Source organism: Thalassophryne amazonica, chromosome 19 (assembly GCF_902500255.1).
Source record: "Thalassophryne amazonica chromosome 19, fThaAma1.1, whole genome shotgun sequence".
NCBI lineage: Eukaryota > Metazoa > Chordata > Actinopteri > Batrachoidiformes > Batrachoididae > Thalassophryne > Thalassophryne amazonica.
In genome coordinates this window covers 55,287,834-55,310,737 of record NC_047121.1, presented here as the reverse complement: position 1 = coordinate 55,310,737, position 22,904 = coordinate 55,287,834, and the positions used below count along the sequence as shown (strand labels likewise).

General features: G+C 43.8%; 1 protein-coding gene across 1 annotated transcript in view; it reads right to left on the bottom strand.

The window, feature by feature from the left end:
• Positions 1-22,904, bottom strand: part of arid1b (AT rich interactive domain 1B (SWI1-like)) — a 417,017-nt gene that overhangs the window by 256,589 nt on the left and 137,524 nt on the right. The window lies entirely within an intron of this gene.

Below are 22,904 nucleotides of genomic sequence, written 5' to 3'. Positions count from 1 at the left end.
CCTGTCGGTGACGTCATTCGCCTGTGAGCACGCCTTGTGGAAGGAGTGGTCCCGCCCTGTCATCGGATTTTCATTGTCTGGAAATGGTGGAATGATTTGGGGTTTTTTTCCATCAGAATTTTTTCAGAAGAGACTGGCACCTGGAAACCATTCGAAAAATTTATCTGGCTTTCTGTGAAAACTTTACGGGCTTCACAGAGAATAAGGACTATTACTACAGCTTTAAGGATGGCCCACAATGGCGCTCGGCGCGCCGTGCTCCGAGCCGCAACGACAGGCAAGAGCCACTGGATCATTTCTAAATGGATGGCCGTGTGGAGCTGGGACCGTCGTGTGCACTTTCTCTGGTTATCACAAGAGCTGGACATCAACCATTTTCTGGCAGATTTCACTTTTAACAAGAGATTTTATCGTGGAAAGCCGTGCGGAGGCTTTGTGCGTCACGACCGATTCGCTGTTCGAGCGAGACAAAGAACGTTTCGGCGTGCCAGAGGACAAGTTCGGACATGCCCAGCTCTCTACAATTTCTCTTATAACTCACTCGACTGGTAAGCATTGAAAGCCAAGATAGGCATGTCCGAACTTGTCCTCTGGCACGCCGAAACGGAGGTGTTACTTTGTCTCGCTTCAAAAGCGAATTGGTCATGACACGCGAAGCCTCCGCGCGGCTTTCCATGACAAAATCTCTTGTTAAAAGTGAAATCTGCCAGAAAATGGCTGATGTCCAGCTCTTGTGATAACCAGAGAAAGAGCACACGACGGTCTCGTATCCACAGAGCCATCCGTTTAGAAATGGTCTGGTGGCTTGTGCCGTGTCATCGCAGCTCGGAGCGCGGTGCGCCGAGCATCCTTACAGCTGTACTAACAGACCTTATTCTCTGTGAAGCCTGTAAAATTTTCACCGAAAGCCAGATAAATTTTTCAAATGGTTTCCAGGTGCCAGTCTCTAACAGCTTCTGAAAAAATTCTGATGGAAAAAAACACCAAATCATTCCGCCATTTCCAGACAATGAAAATCTGACGATGGGGCGGGACCACTCCTTCCACAAGGCGTGCTCACAGGCGAATGACGTCACCGACAGGCGTGGAAAAACTCACGCATGCGCACGAGGGTTCAAGCTTGTCTGACGTGAAAAAATATGAATCAAATCCATATAGTTTAAAAAAAAATAAAAAGGTACGATACTTTATGGACAGACCTCGTATATACATATACACACACACATATACATACACACACACATATACACATACATATACACATATACACATATATACACATTATATACATACGAGGTCTGTCCATAAAGTTTCGGCGTGTCAGAGGACAAGTTTGGACATGTCTATCTCGGCTTTCAATACCAGTAAGTATCAGTGAAATTGTGGAGAGCTGGACATGTCCAAACTTGTCCTCTGACACGCCGAAACAGAGGTGTTCCTTTGTCTCGCTTCCAAAGCGAATCGGTCTTTACGCGCGAAGCCTCCGCGCGGCTTTCCATGACAAAATCTCTTGTTAAAAGTGAAATCTGCCGGAAAATGGCTGATGTCCAGCTCTTGTGATAACCAGAGAAAGAGCACACGACGGTCTCATATCCACAGAGCCATCCGTTTAGAAATGGTCCGGTGGCTTGTGCCGTGTTGTCGCAGCTCGGAGCGCGGCGCGCTGAGCGTCCTTAAAGGGGTCCTTAAAGCTTTACTAACAGACCTTATTCTCCGTGAAGCCCGTAAAATTTTCACTGAAAGCTAGATAAATTTTTCGAATGGTTTCCAGGTGCCAGTCTCTAACAGCTTCTGAAAAAATTCTGCTGGAAAAAAAACCCCAAATCATTCCGCCATTTCCAGACAATGAAAATCTGACGACGGGGCGGGACCACTCCTTCCACAAGGCGTGCTCACAGGCGAATGACGTCACCGACAGGCGTGGAAAAACTCACGCATGCGCACGAGGGTTCAAGCCATATAGTTTAAAAAAAAAAAAAAAAAAAAGGTACAATACTTTATGGACAGACCTCGTATACACATATATACACATATACACATATATACACATATACACATATATACACATATACACATATACATACACTCAACAAAAATATAAACGCAACACTTTTGGTTTTGCTCCCATTTTGTATGAGATGAACTCAAAGATCTAAATCTTTTTCCACATACACAATATCACCATTTCCCTCAAATATTGTTCACAAACCAGTCTAAATCTGTGATAGTGAGCACTTCTCCTTTGCTGAGATAATCCATCCCACCTCACAGGTGTGCCATATCAAGATGCTGATTAGACACCATGATTAGTCCATGAAGAGAACATCTCTCCAACGTGCCAAACGCCAGCGAATGTGAGCATTTGCCCACTCAAGTCAGTTACAACGACGAACTGGAGTCAGGTCGAGACCCCGATGAGGACGACGAGCATGCAGATGAGCTTCCCTGAGACGGTTTCTGACAGTTTGTGCAGAAATTCTTTGGTTATGCAAACCGATTTTGTTTCAGCAGCTGTCCGAGTGGCTGGTCTCAGATGATCTTGGAGGTGAACATGCTGGATGTGGAGGTCCTGGGCTGGTGTGGTTACATGTGGTCTGCGGTTGTGAGGCTGGTTGGATGTACTGCCAAATTCTCTGAAACGCCTTTGGAGACGGCTTATGGTAGAGAAATGAACATTCAATACATGAGCAACAGCTCTGGTTGACATTCCTGCTGTCAGCACGCCAACTGCACGCTCCCTCAAATCTTGCGACATCTGTGGCATTGTGCTGTGTGATAAAACTGCACCTTTCAGAGTGGCCTTTTATTGTGGGAAGTCTAAGGCACACCTGTGCACTAATCATGGTGTCTAATCAGCATCTTGATATGGCACACCTGTGAGGTGGGATGGATTATCTCAGCAAAGGAGAAGTGCTCACTATCACAGATTTAGACTGGTTTGTGAACAATATTTGAGGGAAATGGTGATATTGTGTATGTGGAAACAGTTTTAGATCTTTGAGTTCATCTCATACAAAATGGGAGCAAAACCAAAAGTGTTGCGTTTATATTTTTGTTGAGTATATATATACAGTGATAAACCTCCTCTTCGGCCTCCATATTCTCCTGCCACCAGGCAGGAGGAGAATATGGAGGCCGAAGAGGAGGTTTATGACTGTGGACATGGATGACCTGCTGTGGCGCCCCCTAGTGGGAGCATCTAAAAGTAAAGTCTTTTAAAGACAGAGATGACCTATGCTAGCTACCTGAAGAAGTTGATGTATGACCCCTTTAAGTGCTAAATAAAATAAAATCAGCAGCTGCAATCAATCTTCTTTATAGTTTTACTCAAACTTCCGGGTCAGGCTTTTCTCTTTCTCCTTCCTCTCCCTGTCATTTTCTCTTTTCACACCTCTCATATCCCTTCCCCTCCATCACTCGTTCCCTCTCCATCCTTACATTTGATACGACCTCTGATCCTCAGTATTTGTCTCTTTTGTCACCCCTCACCATCCCTTCTCTCTCTCGCTGCTCTCATCCTTTCATCCATCCTCATGACTACCAAATGAATTCACCCCGCCGCCCTTTTCTGGAATCTTAGCAGATGCACAAATCTGATGCTAATGTCATTAATATTCATTAAAAATTAAGCTTAATTATATGTTTTTCAGAGACACAATCATAACCCGCACCCTTCACACAACGCGGGCAGGAGGGCATGCGTCCCCACGTCCCAGCACCACGAGGACATACCCAAATACCTGCAGCAGCAGATAAATTAATGTAACCTGACTGACATATTTCAATACCATTGACAGCTCCAGGTTATGTTACTCAAACAGGATTGGCCAAAAATGTTTCACTGATTTTTTTTTTTTTTTTTTTTTACAAAAGTTGGTGAGATGATCAACTGTGCATGTCGTACATGTCTGCAGCATCTTAAAAATCTGAGTTAAAAAAAACCTTGTTTCTTCTCAGATATGACTAAAAACAAGATGTTTCCAAAACTCTTGCCCTTAAAATTTTTCAGACATATTTATGTACAAACAATTACAGATTTTGACCAGAAATTAGACAAATATATGCGATAAAATGATGCGTATTTGCAGTGTTGCTCTTTCAGTGAAGCACTAACTCCAACTCGTAAACCTTGAACACATCATAGAGATGAGGAGGGCATGGGGCAGGGGGGAGACATTCATATTCAAAACGTGTTGGCGCTCAAACCAATCAGACTGACTGAACCGTAATCGGAGCGACAATCAGCGTGCAGCAATACGACACAGAGCGCTGCAAACCGACAAATGAGGGTTTAATGATCATATGTTTGTCTCTGGTGTTTTCAAGACGCAGTGGATTTATTTTAGGACACCCGGGAGAAGACGGCTTTGGAAAGAGAATCTGCTTCAGTGTCATCACGGTTACTCTGCATCCTGGAATAAACCTCTCACATGGAATCCGTTATGACATCACAGAAAAGATGAGCACTGCAGGTTTTCTACATGCATGTACCCGAGGATGCTTGCGCATGTATGCGCCTGTGTGCACGTGTAAGAGCGGCCTATCTTAGGTCCATTTGTAGCATGGCCTGTTCCAGCACCGTGTCCTTCAGATTGGATTCTATCACAGCAACTGCACTGACCTTTAGCACAAAGAGAGAACAGGAGAGGACCACAGCTCCGAGAGATGGCACAAAAACAACAAAAAAATAAACATGCACACGGCTCCTCCACACAGTCAAGGGCATGCAACATGCACAAATACACACACACGGAAAGACACAAACATAGCAGAAACCAGGCCTGTGCAGATTTAAAGGGCTGATATATTACACCCCAGCAGGTATCTTTTAAACATGATTTATGCACCACATCAGTGCAATATCCCATAGACCTGCCCGCCACCTGCTGAACACTGTCACCTGCTGGATGGTCAATGTTTGCTTCATTTTTATCTGAGGCCATGAATTATGGCCATCGGGTATTGCAAAGGCTTTTCGTCTGTCGTCTGTCCGTCCATCCGTCCATCCTTCTGTCCGCTCATCCATCGGTCCGTCTGTCTGTGCTCAGCATAAGTCCAGTCCTATTATTGCCAGAGGCTTCAAATTTACAGGGGACATTCTTGGAACACAGACCTTGGACAAGTTCATATATGGCTAACCTTGGTGTATTTTAAAAGTTATTTTAAGAGGTTAAAAAGTCACATTCTGATCCATTTTGTTTCTGAGTGACGAGGGTGACAACAAATTAGAGTAAAGCAGCACCATGATGTCAGTTGCTGGTCTCTCCAAAACCGCTTCATTTTGTGTCTTTATATACATGTTTCTCATATATTATGTAAAAGACAGCAAACAAAAAACACTTGTAAAACTGAAAAGACTGTTGTTTTTATTTACATGACATTTGGTCCGAGGTTAGCATGGTGACGTCATTTCCTGGTGTAGCTACTTGTTAACAGCTTTGTTTCTGGTATATTACGTAAGGGCTAGTTAGAAATAAACACTTCTAAACCTGAAAAATTCTGTTTTTGTAACCAGATAACACTTTTGGAGTCATTTTCAAAACACTGAGGCTCCTGCATGCTGGATAATGCTCAGAGAAACGATCAACGATCAATTCTGATCTTCCTTCACAATGCAAGTAATACTCCACATTTTGGACCCAAGGATCCTCTGAAGAGACCTGGTACCAAAGACATGTGGTCATGGCCTTAGGCCACTGCTTAGCGTCCAAGTCTCACAAGCATACAGTAAGACAGGAAGAACCGTCATCCGCCTGCAGAGATATTGGCATCAGTCAACACCTCTGTCCAATGACCTCATTACTCCACACGCTCTTCTCAGGAGTCTCTTGATCTCAAAGACCAATGATCCAGAGATTCCGACATTTATGGTCACAACTGCAATTTCATTTTTGATTTCCTGTACATACTGCCACCATATTTCCTCTGCAAGGTCTTGACTTGGTTATTTCTGGAGGTTCGTAAAGTTTTGACAGGAGTGTGGAAACCACCAGGCTTTGCTCCAGGGTGGCATTTGACATTTCCCATCTGCAATACCACTGCACACAATTGCATGAACAGAAATGTTCCAAGGGAAGAGCAGTGGAAGTTAGCATTGCTTTTCATTCTGGTTCCTCTGCGCGGGCTAATCAAACAAAATAACAGGCTGGCTTTGTACTGTCGAGGCTTCACACGGTCTTTGCGGCTCATCTGCGCCGCCACATGCTCATTCTTTTCATTGGCTTTGGTAAAAGAGGCGACGAGTTAAAGAGGACATCCCCGCACACACCCACATGACTTTTACTAACACGTGGCAGAACAATAGCATGAGTGTTGGCGAGTTTCGACTTTGACTGTGACTTTTTTGTTCTTCTTTTGCTGTTTTCTGTTTCTCCCTCCTCCATCTGAAGTCTCGATCCAGGAACAAATGTAGCGGCATTTCCCAACAAATGGCAGCTAAATGAGGCCCCTAGGGTGCGATGCCGTTAACTACCGGCCCTTTTTTTTCCACAGCCATTACGATTGTCCTAACTGTTCCAAAAACACCTCTCCCGTTCTCGCTCATTTGCATTTGAATTGAAGCTTGGCTGTACAAAAACAAACATAAATCAAAAAAGGGAAAAAGAAAAAAGAACAGTGGCGGATTTTGGTCGAGCAATTAGCAAGTGTCAGTCAACATGGAGGTCGAAAAAAAGCACTCAAAATTAAGAAACTGTTACACACAAAACCTACACTCATATTTTACACATATATTAATTTTCCTTTTTTTTTGGCTGAAACCTCATCAAGCTTAAGTGCTTGTAGGTGGGAGCCAATCAGAGTGCAGCAGGACCAGGGTTGCCGTGGCGATATGCAGGGACATTTAGAGGACTCCGATAAACTCTGCCATTTAAAAGGTTATGACAATTAACGCCGCTCTCCGCAAATTACCACTGCCAGACCTTTACCCACGGACGTCTCTGCCTCTTATCACCCAGCGCCCAGTCTCCTTCTCTCGCTCTCCTTCCACACACTCCTGTCCTCCCTCCATCCCTCGCTCCCTCCCTCTTTCTGTCCGCCCCCTTCCAGCCAGCCAGCAGCACTTTTATTATCCTGTTAATTAACACAGTTCCTCTCTTAATATTCAAATGGTGACCAATTAATGACATTGAACTTTGGGTTCCACACCCACACGTCCTGCCCCCTTCCACGCCACTTTCCTCTCTCGCTCTCTCTCTTTCTCTCTCTCTCTCTCTCTCTCTGTGTAGATACTTCTCTCGGGCCTCTCATTTCCTCTGACCCATCCCATCACCTCTTTTCCACTCCAATGTGTGTCTGTGTTGGGGTGGCGTGGGGGGGGTGCACCCTTTGAGGCTGCAGAGCCACAAAACCGGGTAATAAATTCAGGGGCCGCAGGATGCAGGCTGGCCTTTTAATTAACCTCATGTGATTAAAAGTCGGGGTGGACGGAGGCTCCAGCTGCTGCAAAATCAGGACGAAGGGGAGACACAGACTTTCTAAAGTGAGAACCACTGATGGAGGCATTCAAACAACAAGCAAGGAACTATGGTACTTTTTGTGCTCTGTAAACCTGCTGGAGTGTTATGAGAAGTGTAGCATCAAGGGCTGGAAGAGAAGAGGTACACACAGCCAGCGCAGCATATCTGGCATATTTTACAGCGATTTTCTTTCAGAAAATACAAAGATTTCTCAAATTTGCCTATGAATCGATGGAAAGATGTTGCAGTACATCTACAGTTTTATACATACTAGGTCATAGTATCCGTAGGCATGAATACAGTAAATCTGACTCATGCAATCCATGCAGTCAATCTATTTATTTTATTTATATAACACCAAATCATAAAATATGTTACCCCAAGCCACTTCACATGGGTAAGGTCCAACCTTACCCATGTGAAGTGGCTTGCGAGCCCATCAATCCCTCTCATGGCAGGTGTAGGCCAAATTCCAGCTGACACGCATGAACATCTAACACCGCTCGCATGACACTTAGAAAATGTGTGGACATTACTAATATTAACACGACAACAGTCTGCAGATGAGCACTGTCGAGCTGGATGTGAAATGTGTCTAAGTTCCCCACGACTGTGAAATTGTTGATTTTGTTGTTGAGTATCGGCTCCCCCCACAACACCTCTGTATGTGTGGTTCACCCCCCCACTGCAAGCGAGGCATCTCTCATCTGATCACAGAATGACATCTTGGTCTGTGCGCTGACAGGACAGGGGGCGTGGCTGGCTGCCCACAGCTGTTGGCACATCTCCGGTCCTGAATATCACAGCTGCAGAACACGTCCCGTGTTTTGATGGACATGTGCGTGTGTGTGTGTGCTTGTGTGGAAATGCATAAAAACATATATCGCTTTTGCAATGGGAGGAGAAATGGACCATCAGTCCATTTGGACACACAGCAGGCGATCTGAATGTCATGTCTGACAGGACACGCATGTCGGGCCGTGAGGGCTGTGAGCAGCATGCCACACGACCAGGACAAGCCAACAGTATGACAAATGTGCCACTTTCAGTCACGTATCAGCAGAAATACACTGTACCAAACAATGTTTAGTCAGTTATCACAGCGCTTTTCATTTTTCAGAAAATACATTTATCTGCTTGTTGATTTTACATATTTCATGCTCCTCTTACAAAACAGTGATTGTAGTGCAGTGGTAAAGTTTCTGCCTGGTAATCACAGTGTGTGGGTTTGAATCTCGTGGTGTTTTTCTTTTTATTTAACCAGGGTTATTTAACAGTCCCCTCATGAGTGTATGTCTGTGATCATGTGTCATCTACAGAGGAACAGACGGATCATATTTGTATTGCCCGCTTGATAAATGCGGTGTTTAATATGGTGTGTGGGTTTATCATATCAGGTTCCCACAACTTTCACAGGACTGCGATCGTAGCACAGTGGTAAAGTTTCTGACTGGCAATCAGAGCTTTTGGAAGGCATGGGTTCGAGTCCTGTGGGTGGCATGTAATTTTTTATTTATTTTCAGCAGCTGCGCAATGTTTATTTTTTATTTATTTATTCTTCACAGCAGCTGCACGATGTGTAACCAGCTGCTGGCAGTGTGTTCCCGCATGCACAAACCGCACCGGCATCTTGCACTACCTGTTAGTGCGATGTTTCGTGGTTCGATCATACGAACTGTTTTGCCATGAGTCGCCCTGGAGTTGTATGTATTTGCACTATATGTGAAGAGGCCCTAAGTTTGATCTTGCCTGGTCAAATCCAGAACTCACCTACATGTCTGCCAAGTTTGATGGACTCCAGAATGAAGGTGGGGAGAAGAGATCAAAATTTTGACCTTTGCACCAATGACCTTGACCTTAAAACAAACCCTGTAAGGGTGAATCTGTGAATTCAACTTTGGTGGAAATTGTCTGAAGAATGTGGGATACGTAGGGAACAAACAGACAAACGTTGCTCAAATTATAGTGTGACAACAGGATTAACACCTTTGAGTGTTTGTTCATTCCTCAAAAAACAAGAAGGGTCACTCAGTGGGTGCAACACATCTTCCACACAGTCATGAAAACAAATTCTTGTAGTTTGGCAGGTCCTGGGACTTTTACTCCGGTGCAACATTTTTTCCTCTTCAAGAAGCATTTTTTAACAGCTCCTTATACTCCAGATAATATGGTAAGCCCTATACGAGGTCTATTAGAAAAGTATCTGACCTTATTATTTTTTTCAAAAACCATATGGATTTGAATCACGTCTGATTGCGTCAGACAACCTTGAACCCTCGTGCGCATGCGTGAGTTTTTCCACGCCTGTCGGTTGCATCATTCGCCTGTGAGCAGGCTTTGAGTGAGGAGTGGTCCAGCCCCCTCTGAGGATTTTCATTGTCAGGAAATGGCGGAATGATTTGGGCTTTTTTTTCCATCAGAATTTTTTCAGAAACTATTAGAGACTGGCAAATGGAAACCAATCGAAAAATTTATCTGGCTTTCGGTGAAAATTTTACGGGCTTCACAGAGAATAAGGACTGTTACTACAGCTTTAAGGACGGCTTTAAGGACGCTCGGCGCGCCGCGCTCCGTGCCGCCATCGAGAGCCACAAACCACTGGATCATTTCTAAACGGATGGCTCTGTGGATCCGAGACCGTCGTGTGCACTTTCTCTGGTTATCACAAGAGCTGGACATCAGCCAAAGTGCACACGACGGTCTCGGATCCACAGAGCCATCCGTTTAGAAATGATCCGGTGGTTTGTGGCTCTCGATGGCGGCACGGAGCGCGGCGTGCCGAGCGTCCTTAAAGCCGTCCTTAAAGCTATAGTAACAGTCCTTATTCTCTGTGAAGCCCGTAAAATTTTCACCGAAAGCCAGATAAATTTTTCGAATGGTTTCCAGCTGCCAGTCTCTAACAGTTTCTGAAAAAATTCTGATGGAAAAAAAGCCCAAATCATTCTGCCATTTCCTGACAATGAAAATCCGCCAAGAGGGTGGACCACTCCTCACTCAAAGCCTGCTCACAGGCGAATGATGCAACCGACAGGCGTGGAAAAACTCACGCATGCGCACGAGGGTTCAAGCTTGTCTGACGCAACGTGATTCAAATCCATATGGTTTTTGAAAAAAATAATAAGGTCGGATACTTTTCTAATAGACCTCGTATAGAAACTCTGACGTCCATCAGGCCGGTGCCTATCCTGGGATATTGTCGCATAAAGCGTATGAGAGTTTTGGACTCCCACTGGATGGGACACAAGACTATCACAGGTTATGTCTCCAGCCCATTTACAGCAGGGCAGACTTGGATGATGCAGATGAAGTGGAATCAAACCCTTGGTCTATTTATTACTCTGTTGATTCAGTGATGTTAGAATTCATTGATTTTTAATCGGTTATGTCCAAAACTGGGCCACCTTGTCCTCAGCTAACACTCAACCCTTCTTCGCTCATGTTGAAGCCTTTGGCTCCAAACGATTTGAGTTAAACATTTATGACCTTGAGTTTGACACTGCAAGGTCACCTGGGGTCAAAGGTCATGTAACCCGTTAGAAAGGTGTTATACACCTTCATGTTTTATGGCAGTAATGTTTTTTTTTTTAATTCCTCTGTCAGAGAAGCTGAGTCAGAACGTGAAACTCGTTGACCTACATATCACTCAGAGGCATCGAAAACTGCAAGGCTACATTTATAACTGCTCTCTAAAAATACACACAGCTGTGTAAAACATTTGTTACGTATCCGCAGTCGTCTAAAAACGTGTTCCATTCTGGCATTGTCCCAGCGGTCAGCAGCCAGCTGCCGTATATAAACACAACAAACAACCCTCCATTAAAACAAAAGCTGGAAATTGTTGAAATTACACCTTTCTCATTTCCATTTTTATGAAGCCAGTTGTAACAAATGCCACAAAATATCAGCTGTTATGTGTGGAGTATAATACAGTGATGAAGAAAGGGCACTGATTCTGTGCCTGTAAGTGATTATTTTCACTGACAGTCAGACTTTAGAGATATATCACGTCACTGCTTTTCAATTTAATGAACCATATTAACAATAAGCTCCAACTTTAATCAGACTGATACAACATTCAAACATCTGACAGCAATATTTAATAAGACAGAAAGAAAACAAGAACTTTTTCCTGACATCAGAAAATGCAGCACTGTTTAAAAAACAAAAAACACCATCAACATCCAACATGCTAACTCAATTTCCCCAAAACATTTATACAAAACTCTTGTTGCTTGATTAGTTCCTCTGGAAAGTGTGTACTTGTTTTTATTCTTTCAAAAATGTTATATTCTGTTTTAGAGATTTGTGCTTTCACAGTTGTTAAATTGTTTTGTTTTGCAAATTAATAAAATGCACCCCATTTCTTCGTAGTTTTGGAAATAGTCATGTTTTGTTTATTTGTAAAATGTGCCTTTTTCTTGTTAGTTTTGTTTATTTGCTTTAGGAAATTATTTATTTTTATCCATTTAGTATAGTATATACATATACTATATATACCATATAGTATAGTTCATCATTAAAATGATTTTTATTTTGTAAAATGCACCCTCATTGTTTTGTAAACATTTTGTTAATTTGTGTTATTTTATTTTGTAAAAACTGCCTTGTTTCTTTGTTTGCTCATTTTATTCATTTGTTTTGTAAAATAATTTCAATTTTTCTTTGTTTTGTAAACAGGTACGTTTTGGTCAATTCTGTTGCAAAATGTTTTTTTTTTGATTTAGTAAAATGTTTTGTTGTTTTGTTAATTTGTTTTGTAAAAAATATTATTTTGTAAAATGTGCTTTGTTTCTTTGTTTTGTACACGGGTGCATTTTGTAAAAAATTTTTTTTTCTTTAATCGATTTAGTAAAATGTGGTTTGTTTCTTTGATTTGTAATTTTGGTCATTTTTTCATAAAATATCCATTTTGTAAAATGTTTTTATTTTGTGGTTTGTTTCTTTGATTTGTAATTTTGGTCATTTGTTTCATAAAATCATCCATTTTGTAAAATGTTTTTATTTTGTAAACAGGTGTTTGTTTTGTAATTTTGGTCATTTGTTTCGTAAAATTATCTTTATTTTGTAAAATGTTTTTATTTTGTAAACAGGTGTTTTGTTAATTTGCTTTGTAAAATTATTTATTTTTTATCCATTTAGTAAAATGTGTTTTTTTTTGTAATTTTGTTAATTTGTTTTCTAAAATGTTTATTTTGTAAAATTTTTTATTTTGTGAAATGCGCTGTTCCTTTGTTTTGTAAACAGTTCATTTGTTTTGTGAACTGATTTTCATTGATTTTGTAAAATGGGATTTGTTCTTCTTTTTGTAATTTGTTAGTTTTGTAAAACGAGAGTTATGAATGTAACTACGGTTCTATGAATTCCGGATGACTGCCAGAGGGCGGTGCTTTAGCACCTGGATAACTACATGTGGGCAGCACAGAGGTCGAGAATATATACCAACAAAGTCACGCCATTGGATGTGACCTGGGTGATGGCACTGGTTGTCTTTATATACCAGACGCACCCAGCGCTCGCTTCTTTTCGGAATGAACTCGCAAGACTCTGAGTGACAAGCAACTCTGGCGGTCATCCGGAATTCATAGAACCGTAGTTACATTTGTAACTCTCATTCTATTTCATTCCTCCTGACCGTCAGAGGGCGGTGCTTTAGCACCTGGATGACTTAATACCAACAAGGTCACGAAGAGTCACACTCACCTCGCATCAGCAGTGGGGAGTGGAGGCAGACAACACCGCCGAAGTTACCGCAGGAGGAGCAGTCACATTCAGTCTGTAATAGCGGGCGAAGGTACAGGACGAAGCCCACATAGCAGCAGCACAAATATCACTCAAAGGGACCTGAAGACCTCTGGACCTGTATACTTGTAAAATGGCATCCACGACCCAATGCGAGAGTCGCTGCTTTGAGACAGCACAGCCTCTTTTGTGATCACCGTAACACACAGGGCATCCATTTTCCGGATCCCGGCAGCCACACTAATGTACTGCTTCAACATTCGGACAGGACACAGGGAACCTGAAACAGATAATTCTGGATCAGAATGCGGGGCATACACAGCCAAGGAAACTGGCTGGTTAACATGAAAGGTTGAAATTCTCTTGGGTAAAAAGGATGGATTAGGCCACAGCGTAACCCCAGATCCGTCAGAATTCCATTGCAAACAGTCCCCAGCGAGTGATAGGGCATGGAGCTCTCCCAACCGCTTAGCCGAAGACAGTGCAAGTAGAAAGGCAGTCTTCACTGGCACCCATTTAAGATCAGCACTTTCAACTGGTTCAAAAGGGGATAAGCTTAAACCCTCCAGGACTAGAGGAAGGTCCCATGAAGGTACGCGTGCAAGCCTTGGAGGCCGCAAACGTAAAGCACCTTTCAAAAAAACGACACACTAAGAGGTGTGAACCCACTGACCGGCCATCAATGTAGACGTGCTGGGCAGAGATTGCAGCAACATAAACCATCAAGGTAGCGACAGAAAGTCCTTTCTCCAGCAGTTCTTGTAAATATTTGAGGAGAATAGGCACAGGGCAACGCCCCAGGTCTAACGTTTGGTTCTCACACCACCGCGCAAACAGCTTCCATCTGTTGTCGTACAAAGCCCTGGTAGAAGCAGCACGTGAATTAAGGATTGTCTGAACAACAGCCTGGTCTCAAGAACTTAACAAGGAGTCCGGCCCCTCAACGGCCACATATACAGTTGAAGGCGTTCTGGGTGAGGGTGCCAAATCCTCCCCTGTAGCTGTGACAACAAATCCTTCCTCTCCGGGAGAGCCCAAGGTTCCCCCTTGAGGAGTTTGTAAATCATGGGAAACCAAATCCTCCCCAGCCAGAATGGAGCAACCAGCAGCACCCTGTGGCTACTCTGATCTATCCTGTGCAGTGTCAACATCAGCAGCGGGAGAGGAGGGAAGGCATAAAGGAGGCAATCCGGCCACGGGTGAGCCAATGCATCCTGCCCAAGCGGGGTGTCTGGTTCCGAGAGGGAGTACCACTGTGGGCAATGTGTCGAGGTGCTTGAAGCGAAAAGGTCCACTTCCGCTACACCATACTTCTGCCAGATCATTTGGACCACAATCGGGTTCAGTCTGCACTCTCCCGGTGGTGGTTTCTGTCTGGAGAGTAAATCCACAGCGCTGTTGTTGGAGTTATTCTGTAGATACACTGTTTTATTTTATCATGCATGTTTTGTGTTCTCTGCTCTGGTAGAATGTAGTTCTCTCTGCTCTGATAAAGTGTATTGTACTGATGTGATGGGTGAAGGTTACTTAAGATATGTGACATGACGTGTTTCTGCAATAGAGAATTGAATGTTCCAACCACAGTGTGATTGTGATACATCAGTCCTTTTGTCAGAAGAAGCGTGATTAATCGTTAGATGTCTTAAACACATCTTAACCGAGCCCAAGATTAAAAAAGGTTCTGAACATCCTGAATGTATTATGCAATCAGCAGTTCTGCGGCAACAGCTCACGCGCTATCACTCTTCCCCTCAGGAGCTGTACCGCCCATGTATGTAGGGAAGTCCTAAATAAAAAGAGCGGGAGGGCATGCCAGACTTTATTGTAGCTTTGGTGTACAGCCTGACTGCACTCCTCGCGAGCTTAAATTGAATTCTATTTCTCACTTGTTTTATTGCCTGGTTGTCTCTTCCTCAAAGCAAAAGGTACAGTATTCTGAACCCGACAAAGACTGGGGGCTCGCCCGGGATCCCAACAGACCTGACGGTTCCAGCGAGCGTGATCGACACCAGAGAAATCCTTGGCCAAGGTAACTCAGACCCTTTGACGGGACTGGCTCAATCCGTTGGCTGGAATCTGAAAGGTTGATGGGATCACCGAGAAGGAAAGAGACCGACGGAGTGTGAGTATAGAATTTGATTCTGATAAAATTGTTGTTGTGAATGGTGGCAGTAGGCTGCGTAAAATAGAAATGTTGAAATAGTTAAATAGTGACAGAAAGTCACGGTTAAACAGGGAAATAAGTGCACAGTGAAAAGGCAGTTAAACCTCGCAGGGATGGTGGAGTCCCCTAATGCAGGACATTAGTTAAATTCCATGGGAGGGCGAGCTCCCCTGACCTAAGAATACGCGTACGGTTATTAAAAGTGTTTCTATGTATTTGTGTAAATAAAATAACTGTGTGTGAGTGTAATAAAAGTGACTGAGTGAGAGTGTGGAGTCACTTCGACTCCCCTCTATGAAAATCTCACAGGAAAGTAAGTAGTAAGTTTTGAGAAGAAGCAAAGGCAAGGCCTTCCCGTGCCCTCCGGGGTGGCGAAAGGGAACGCACTTCTCAGAATAGTTGATTACTACCCTGTGATTGTAACAACACCAGTGGATTAGGACCCTGTAGGGGCAAACCCATCACTGGTCTAAAACGTTCTGAAAACACAAAATGGGAAAATCTAACAGCAAAAATGAGAGACCTAAGTCCCGGGACGATCTAAAAACAAAAGATTGGATATACCTGAATAAAATTGATCCAAATTCAACAAAACACTTAGATAAGTGGATAAAAGATCATGGATTTGATGGACGCCTGCAGAAAGAGTCATTAACTAAACTAAAGAACAGTATTGAGAAAAAGTGTGGAACAAGTGAGAAAAAGAAAGAAAAAGAAGGTCAAGGTGAAATTGTAGCATGGGAAAGAGAAGTTGAGAAACGAAAGAAGGGCCTTAGAGAAGCAAAGGAAAGACAGAAAGAAACAGTAAATGATAAGAAGGAGCAGGGGAACGTGATGTTTCACAGACAAGAAGATAATGAGACAGGGCCTGCGGCTCCAAAAGTAGAAATGGTAGTAAAATTGGATACTACAAAACACAGTCAGCCAGGAGCTGAAATAAAGGAGAATAAACTCTATCCAGATTTACCACAGGGACAACCCCCATCATATGTAGACCCTACACAACACGTCATGAGAACACGATCCAAAACACCAAAAGATGAAGAAAATCAACCTGGACCATCAGCCCCACCGGCTGATCAGGAACCAGGTGGATCAGGAGTCTATCCAATGATTCATGTGGCAAATCCACATATGTCAGGACCAAAAACTATTCTTGTGTACCGAACTTGGACACAAGCAGACGTTAAGGCAGCTGTGGAAGGTGTAACTCCCCCACGAGAAGATGTAGCCCAGTACATTATTGACATAACCGCTTTGGTTAAATCCTACAATCTTAGAGGGGATGAAGTTCAACAAGTCATAATGGCAACTGTGACAAAGGATTGGGCTGATGTAAAAGGAGATTGGGATCCTGCAGAGGCAGACCACACTCCATTAGCCCATGATAGTCAGGAATTGGAAGACCGATTGGCCGCACTACTGCTGAGAATTAAGCAGAAATACCAGCAGAAGTCAAATTACACAGAAATAAATCGCACAAAACAGAAAGATGATGAACCATTCGAAGACTATCGACATCGAATGAAAAAAGTTTTTAAAGTGCACAGTGGTCTTCTACCACTGAAAAATGATAGCGTGTATGAACAACAATTGAAAAATGCACTCCATGCCAACTCCAGATCAGATATCCGAGCATGGGTAGACAAACACATGATAACGCTCCCAACAGCTGGGTTACAAGAATATGTAGACCACGCTATACACGCAGAAAGAAATCTGAAAACAAAAAAGGCAGCCCCAAAAAGGAAACAGGTGACTACCTTCTATACTGATGAGTCTGAATGGCAGGAAGGCCAAGTTTTTTTTCAAGGCAGAAAATTCGGACCACCTCGTGGGCGGGGCTGTTTTAGAGGCCCACCCCGAGGACGTTTTCAATCAAACCCACAGAGGCAATGGAAGCAGGACAGGCAAGGAAATTGGCAGGGCCAAGGCCAGTCAGCTCCTCCAAAGCCCTGGGCTGGAAGGTCAAACGAGTGTTGGGTTTGCAGCAAATTAGGACACTTCGCCAAGGACTGCCCACAAAGAACACAGAATCCGCAATGACTAACCGCCCGACAAGCAACATCAACGGGACCTTTAGTCCCTGAGGCAGATCTAAACCTTCAAGATCTGCTGATGATTGATGTACCTAAACCGGAAGTGACTTTAATAATGAATGGGAAGCATGTTGTTTTCCTATGCGATTCGGGCGCATGTAAAACAACATGTTGCTCATGGCCGGTAGGGTTACAGCCCAGTGATGAAACATTTTGGGTAAGAGCAGCCAATGGGAAGACATGTGCTGTCCCTGTGTCCAAACCCGTGTGGATTCGGGACCCAGAAGGGAAGTCATGTTGCATCTCTGTATTGATGATGCCCCAATGTCCGGTTAATCTTCTCGGACGAGATGGTCTAACTGCATTGGGACTGTCTCTAGTGTCGGACAATGGACTGTTGCGAGTAAAACGACAACATCAGCTGCAGGTCTTTACTTTAGGCACAAATTACACCCTAAACTGCTACTATTATTATTTTCTGAAGCTACGAGATGCTAGCCCCACCTCTTTTGGTGCATCTGTTCTGTCGTTTGCTAAAACATTGTTGTCTCATCCTGAACAAACACATGAACCGGAAGATCTCCATGTCACATTGTGGTTCAAGAGTACTCCAGGACCGGACGGTAACTATGAGAGCCTCTTGGAGGAAGTAACCCCAACATCTGCAGTAGCAGACTGTATTTACCATGATGGGAAAAATAGAGCTGCAATTGCGGTCTCTCATGTTCCTCCAGAAATTCAGAGATTACATAGGACTGGGACTCCCTTCCATGTGTCCCTCTTCAAACCATATCTCGTGACTTGGCAAAGCCTAGGGTTTATGGTCAAAGAGGGCATAAATGCAACCGATTGGGTTGAATCCCATCCAGAGAGTGGAGAATTTTTCAGTCCTTCCACCGGTCTATTCCGTATACTCCTTCTCCATAGAACGGATTTGGAAGCAGGGAGTAGTGTTGACCATTGCGATGATCCTCAACAGACAGCATGATCATATTTATTGAATCCAGAGGATGAGCAGAGGTTGGTAGAAGTTCCACCTACCCTCTGGTCCCAAGGACCCTCTGATGTAGGGCTAGTAAAAGGAGCCCTACCAGTGAAAATTAGACCAAAAACGGAATATCGCCCATGTGTCCAGCAGTACCCTTTGAGACCCGATGCAACGGAAGGGATCCGACCGGTAATACAAGATCTATTGAAGGCAGGAGTCTTGATACCCTGCCCCGATTCACCATGTAACACACCTATCTTTCCGGTAAAAAAGGCCCCTCCCTCCGTAGGTTGGAGAATGGTGCAAGACCTACAAGCTGTCAACAATGCTGTTGTTCAAAGAGCTCCTTGTGTCCCGGATCCGTACACATTGTTAAATTCGTTGCGACCAGATGCTAAAGTATTTACTGTCGTTGATATTAGTAATGCTTTCTTTTCTGTCCCGGTTGATCCAGACAGCCAGTTCTCGTTCGCTTTCACATACGCAGGACAAAGGTATACATACACACGATTGCCACAAGGATATGCTGAAAGCCCAACCATTTATTCCCAAGTAATGTCAGCTAGTATGGCCAAATTTGTACCACCAGGTGGTAGCCAGATTTTCTTGTACGTAGACGACATTCTGATAGCCTCTCATGACAAAGATACCTGCATCACAGACACTTTGGTCACCTTACATCACCTAGCCAGGGAAGGACATAAGGTCAGCAAGAACAAATTACAGTTGTGGTCCCCGACAGTAAAGTATTTGGGACATGAATTGAGTGCACAAGGACGCACTATTGTTCAAGACAGGAAGACGGCTATTCTCCAGGCACCCAAGCCATTGACAAAAAAGCAGATGATGTCCTTTTAGGCATCACTGGCTACTGCCGTAGCTGGATTCCAGATTATGCGTAAATTACGTCTCCTCTCTTGAAATTAATGTATGACGAAAGTATATCCATGTCAACAGCATTAAAGTGGACCCCAGAGGCGGAAGCGACATTTGTGCAAATCAAACAAAGTCTGGTGTCTAGCTCGGCTCTAGCCCTACCAAATTATGACAAACCATTTGTTCAAACTGTCGATTGTAAAGTTCATTTTATGACTTCTGTATTGACGCAGCAATATGGAGAAAGGCTTCGCCCGGTTGCCTACTATTCTTCCAAATTAGACAGTGTTGCTTGTGCACTTTATCCGTGCGTACGTGCAGTAATAGCAGCCTCTATGGCTATAGAGAGTTCTGCCGGAGTTGTGCTTTTCCATTCATTAATACTAAAAGTACCCCATGCAGTGTCAGCATTGCTGCTACAAACAAATATGACATTTCTGTCTCCAGCACGTCATCTTTCTTGTATGGCTACGCTCCTATCTCAACCCCATTTGACTATTGAACGCTGCACAACATTAAATCCTGCCACACTCTTGCCCATCCCAGTGGATGGAGAACCACATGACTGTGTGGAGGAAGCCCAACGAGTATCTAAATGTAGACTAGTGGAAAGAATGAATGGGACAATTAAAAATAGGCTAAAGAAGGCGATGGAAGAAACAAACAGACCATGGACACAGTGCGTGGACGTAGTAAAAATGTATATAAACATCACAAGTACAGCAGGATTAACACCATATGAGACCCTTTTTGGCCGACCATACAGATTACCTCAGTTCAGAAATCCATGGGAAATACCAGAAGAAGCAAACCTAGCTGATTATATGAGAAAGATGCTGGAAACGCAAAAGGACAGGACCTCAAACATTGATGATCCCATCTCTCCACAGGACGACCCTAAAGTGGCACCTGGAGACTGGGTACTGATAAGAAGCATCAAGAGGAAACACTGGCACTCACCTAAGTGGGAAGGTCCATTCCAAGTACTGCTCACTACACCCACAGCCTTAAAAATAGGAGAAAGACAAACGTGGATACATTTAACACATTGTAAGAAAGTGATCTCTGTAAACCCAGTGTAAGTACGGAAAGTGAGCAAGTCTGATAATAGTGTGTGGCTCTGGTGTTAAGATCCAGGGCAGACACGAAAATCAGCAGAAGAAATTACAAGCCACTGACCAGAAACTTAGGACACTGACTTTAGGGAGATCCTGACTATGTCGCGCCATACACCATTATGGATGAAAACAGCATTGTGCTGCTGGGCATTAGTGTTAGGAGCCATAACAGTCACTATATGGGGAATGCACGTGTGGACACCATTAATGAAAAAGGGAATTGACTATGGGTAAGTAGAGAACATCACAACCAGAACAGACGAAACTACAAGTGGAAATTCAATCCGCCGCGTTAAACGATATGTGGTTACCTCAAAGGGAGTAACCTGCTACAATCATGGGAGGCAGATACTATGCGGACTAAATCCTTGTGAAGACCAGGAAATATCCTACCAATGGATTTATGCCTGTTACACCACACCCAGAATCTATTATGTTGTACAGATACCCTTTTTGGCCATCAGACAAGATAGCTGGATTGGTGATCCTGGACAATGGCTGGCTTATGATTTCTACATGACTACAGGTTTTCCCCGTGCCAGTCATTGGTGGGGAAATACCTTTCTAACGAATGGCTACCCATCCGCCTGGCCACAAAACTCCTATGGGTGGACAGACGAAGCGTATAGTTGGAAAAATATCATATCAAACCTAACAGTCAGCGGCCGAACCAAAACAGTGACATTCACAATAAACTCGTTAAAATTCCCGATAAGCAGACCAATCGAACGGATATGTCACACGTTTGCACTGTGTGCATACAAAGCGGGGTATGATCCTTGCTGGAAGATTGTGCTATGCCCAAAGACACCAAATACAAATGCCTCAAGAGACACCACGAATCAAACAATACTGGGTGACCTTCTCCCCGGACCGGGGTCTGTAAGAGTCAAGCAGGCCCGCTTGCATAAAGGGCCTCTGTCAGCAGATGATCGGTTTTCGGTAACTACGGGAATTAGCGGACAAAATAACAATTGGCTCCTGATGGCGGAGCAAGCAGTAAAATCCACAAAACAGGATTGCGTAGTATGTATGGGGCCCCGACCAATTTTACAGGTGATTCCAGCAGCGATATCGGACGACTGCCTATTGGTGGTAATGAAAAATACAACAATACACCGAAACCACAATTGTTCACTATGGGACCACATTTACCCCGTTGCGGCTGCGGTAAAAAACAAACCAATATTCTCAGAAAAGGTAGCTTTGGGAAATTTCTCCTGTATCAAACTGCCCGGAACAGGGAAACCACTGGGAAATCTGAACGAGACTAAGTGGTGTAGTCGAATAATACAGATAAACGGTTCATTTGTACCAGTCAGCCGAAGTGACGTGTGGTGGTGGTGTGGAGATAATAGAATTTTTGACAGATTGCCTAGGAATGTGTCAGGCTACTGTGCTTTAGTGTCCCTACTCCTCCCAGTAAAAGCCATTCCCATTTTAGCCAAGGACTTGCTGACGCACCTAAAGTCTGTGCTGCCTGAAAATTGGCATAGAGTAAAAAGAGATTGGAAAGGAGTGGGAGATCCAACATATATTGACGCAATAGGAGTCCCCAGAGGAGTGCCTGATGAGTACAAACTGGCTGATCAGATAGCAGCTGGATTCGAATCCTCCATCTGTTGGTGGTGCTCAATTAATAAGAACGTAGACAGAATAAACTACATCCACTACAACGTGCAGAAATTGGGAAATTGGACAGAGGAAGGTTTTAAAGTGGTACATTCCCAACTGGCAGCCACCTCACTGATGGCCTTCCAGAACCGCATAGCCCTGGACATGCTACTCACTGAGAAAGGAGGAGTCTGTGCAATGTTTGGAGAACAGTGTTGCACATTCATACCGAACAACACAGCAGCCGATGGAAGCCTGACCCAGGCCATTGAGGGCCTGTGGACACTGAACAAGAAGATGAAGGATCACAGCGGCATTAATGCCGAATTCTGGGACTCGTGGCTGGACGTGTTTGGGAAGTATCGCACTTTGGTCTCCTCTGCGCTTATATCTATAGCAGTTTTTGCTGCAATTCTGACCTTGTGTGGATGCTGTTGTATTCCTTGTCTACGTGGTCTAGTCAATAGAATGATAACCACTGCTATCTCACCAGCCAGACAGGATTCAGCTCAAGCATACCCCCTTCTGGGTAACCATCCAGGCGATAACGATGATGAGACTGATGAAGAAGACAACTACGACCACTATCTTCCAGATCTGTTCCCTGATCCAGGTGATTATGGTGAACCTGACAATGACCTCAACACCAACGATAAGACCTCCCGAGTGTAAATGTATTCTTACCATTGTTTAATGACCCTGCAGCTGAAAATCTGAATAAGAAGTGGTTGCTTAGTAACAATTGTTTACTTTTAGGTGAAGATGTAATACCGTTGGAATGCATGATAAACAGGGGGGAAATGTTGGAGTTATTCTGTAGATACACTGTTTTATTTTATCATGCATGTTTTGTGTTCTCTGCTCTGGTAGAATGTAGTTCTCTCTGCTCTGATAAAGTGTATTGTACTG